Below are 3,726 nucleotides of genomic sequence, written 5' to 3' on the forward strand. Positions count from 1 at the left end.
TTTTATTTTCTCTCTGGCTGCCTTTAATACTCTGTCCTTGTCCTTGATCTTTGTCATTTTAATTATTATGTGTCTTTGTGTTGTCCTCTTTGGATCCCGTCTCTTGGGAGTTCTGTGTGCCTCCGTAGTCTGAGCAACTATTTCCTCCCCCATTTTGGGGATGTTCTCAGGAATTATTTCTTCAAAGATACTGTCTATCCCTTTTTCTCTCTCTTCTTCTTCGGGTACCCCTATAATACGGATATTGTTCCTTTTGGATTGGTCACACATTTCTGTTAATATTGTTTCATTCCTGGAGATCCTTTTATCTCTCTCTGCATCAGCTTCTATGCATTCCTGTTCTCTGGTTTCTATTCCATCAATGGCCTCTTACATCTAGTCCATTCTGCTTATAAATGCTTCCAGAGGTTGTTTCACTTTTGTAATCTCCCTCCGGAAGTCTGTAATCTCTCTCTGGACTTCATCCGTTAGCTCTTGCATATTTCTCTGCAGCTTTTTCAGCATGTTTATGATTTTTATTTTGAATTCTTTTTCAGGGAGACTTGTTAGGTTTGTCTCCTTTTCAGGTGTTGTCTTTGTGATTTTTGTCTCTCTCAGATTTTGCCTTTTCATGGCAATAGAGATTGTTTGCGGGGCTGGGGCGAGTGATGGCTGGGAGAATGTCCCTTCTTGTTGGTTTGTGGCCTTCCTCTCCTTGGAGATCAGTGACTTCTAGCGGCTTGTGCTGGGCAACTGCATGCAGACTGGGCCTCTGATTCTTGCCCAGCCACTTTGTAATTTAGCTCCGCAATTGCTGTGGGCATGGCCTGCTTCAGGCTGCAGCTCCGATATGGCTTTGCCTTGTCGGAGGTGAAATGGCCAGGAGGCTGTTTATCTCCATGAGGGACCTCCAAGTCACCCTGCTGCACAGGGGGTTAGGGTGCCCAGAATTCCCCGGGATTCCCCAGCTGCTGGGCTACGTGTTTTGGGATGCTCCCGTCCAGCAGTGGGGTCCCTATCCCTTTAAGACTTTCAAAAAGCCCTCGCTTTTCTTTGTTCCTGGGGTGCCAGCTGCAGGGACCTGCTCACATGTCTTACTGTCCTGTTTCCCTAGTTTTCAGCACCCCACGCACTCTCTGTGTCTGCGCTCTGGTGTGGATGACTAGGGCTGGGTGTTTAGCAGTCCTTGGATCTCTTTCCCTCCCTTCTCTGACTCCTCTCCTCTCGCTGGGAGCTGGGGTGAGGGGCACTTGGATCCCGCCAGGATGGGGCTTGTATTTTACCCCCTTTGTGAGAGACTGTGTTCTCACATGTGTGGATGTAGCCTGGCTGTTGTCCTGTGTCTTCTGGTCTCTCTTTTAGGGAGAGTTGTATTTGTCGTATTTTCAAAAATATATGTGGTTTTGGGAGGAGATTTCCACTGCTCTACTCATGCCGCCATTTTGGCTCTGCCTTTAATAATATTTTTTGTTGAATCACTGTATAATGTATAATTTACTGGTTTCAGGCCAATGACTTAATGAATGAACAAATATATACATTAAATGCTTACCATGTTGAATGTAATCACAAAAGAAATTACAATATTATGAGCTATGTTCCCTATGCTATATTACCCATCCCTGTGATTATATTATGATATAATTTTAAGTTTTGTACCTAACAGTACCTTACTGTTTTGGTCACAGTAGCTTTATAGTATATTTTAAAATCAGGGAGTGTGATAAACCCATATTACTTCTATCCCAAGCTTGATTTTGTTTATTTATCCCTTTTACTTATTCCCTTGTCTTTCATAGTAATCAAATGTACAGTCTATGTTCAGGAGTCTATTTCTGTTTTGTTTTTCAGATTCCACATACAGTGAAACTATATGGTACTCATCTTTCTCTGAATGACTTCTTTAATTTAGTATAATACCGTCTAGGTCCATCCATGTTGTTGCAAATAGCAACATTTCTTTCTCTTTTATGGCTGAATAATGTCCTATTGCATATATGTACCACATTTTCTGTATCCATTTATCTATTAATGGATACTTGGGCTGCTTCTATATCTTGGCTATTTTAAGTAATACTGCAATAAATACATGGGTGCATATAACTTTTCAAATTAATTATTTCATTTTCTTCAGTTAGAGTCCCTGAAATGGAATTGCTGGGTTGTACGGTATTTCTGTTTTTAATATTTTGAGTAATATCCATGCTGCTTTCCATAGTGGCTGCACCATTTAGAAATTCCATGAGCAGTGTATGCCTCTGCCCATTTTTGAATTTTTTTCTTTGGTATTGAGTTGCATGTGTCCTTTTTATATTTTGAATATTAACTCCTTACTGATGTATCATTTACAAATGTATTCTCCCATATAGCAAATTATCGTTACATTTTGTTGATGGCTCCCTCTGCTGTGCAGAAGCTATTTAGATCAATGTAGTCCCACTTGGTTATATTTGCTTTTCTTTCCTTTGCTTGGGGAGACATATCCTGAAAAACATTACTGAGATTGATATTCAAGAGTTTACTGCCTATGTTTTCTTCTGGAATTTATATGGTTCCAGGTCTTACATTTAAGTTCTTAATCCATCTTGAGTTTATTTTTGTGTATGGTGAAATACAGTGATCCAGTTTCATTCTTTTGTATGTAGTTGTCCTATTTTCCCAACATCATTTATTGAAGAGACTGTTTTTCTCCATTGCATATTTTTCCCTCCTTTGTCATATATTAATTAAACATAGAAAAGTTGGTATATTTCTGGGCTATTGTTTTTCATTGATCTATGTGTCTATTCTTGTGCCAGTACCTTACTGTTTTGATTGCAGTAGCTTTGTAGTATATTTTGAAATAAGGGAGTGTGATACCACCAGATTTCTTCTTCCCCAAGCTTTTGAAATAAGGGATTGTGATACCCCAGATTTCTTTCTTTTGCTCTTTGGGGTTTACTGTGCTTCCATACAAATTTTAGGATTATTAACTCTAATTCACTGAAAAATGTCATTGGTATTTTGATGGAAATTGCATTGAATCTGTAAATTACTTTGGGCAGGATGGCCATTTTGATAATATTAACTCTTCCTATCCATGAGCATGGGATATCTTTCCTTTTTTATATCTATTTATTTCATTAATATCTTTTAGTTTTCTCAGTACAGGTGAAATCCTTGTAGTCCTATGTATTTTACTGTTTTGGTGCAATTATAAATGGGATTATTTTTGTAATTTCTCTTTCTAGTTTGTTATTTAAATATATAGAAATGCAGCAGATTTCTGTACATTGATGTTATATCTTACAACTACTGAATTAATTTATTAGTTCTAATAGTTTCTTGGAGGAGTCTTCAGGGTTTTCTCTGTATAGTATCATGCTATCTGCAAACAGTGAGAGTTTTATTTCTTCCTTACCTAGTTGCATGCCTTTTATTTCTTGTTCTGATTAGTGTGGCTAGGACTTCCGTACAATGATGGATAAAAGTGAGAGCGGACATCCCTGTCTTGTTCCGGATCAGCCTTTTGCCATTGAGTACAATGTTAGCTATTTGTTTGTCATATATGGTATTTATTATGTGGAGTTATGCTCCCTCTATGCCCATTTTGTTCAGAGTTTTTATCATGAATGGGTGTTGAACTTTGTCAAAAGCTTTTTCAGCATCTTTTGAGGTGAGCATGTGGTTTTTATCCTTCCTTTTGTTAATATAGTATATTGATTTGTGGATATTGAACCATTCTGGCATCCCTGTAATAAATACCAG

This window comes from Manis pentadactyla, chromosome X, assembly GCF_030020395.1.
Source record: "Manis pentadactyla isolate mManPen7 chromosome X, mManPen7.hap1, whole genome shotgun sequence".
Classification (NCBI taxonomy): domain Eukaryota; kingdom Metazoa; phylum Chordata; class Mammalia; order Pholidota; family Manidae; genus Manis; species Manis pentadactyla.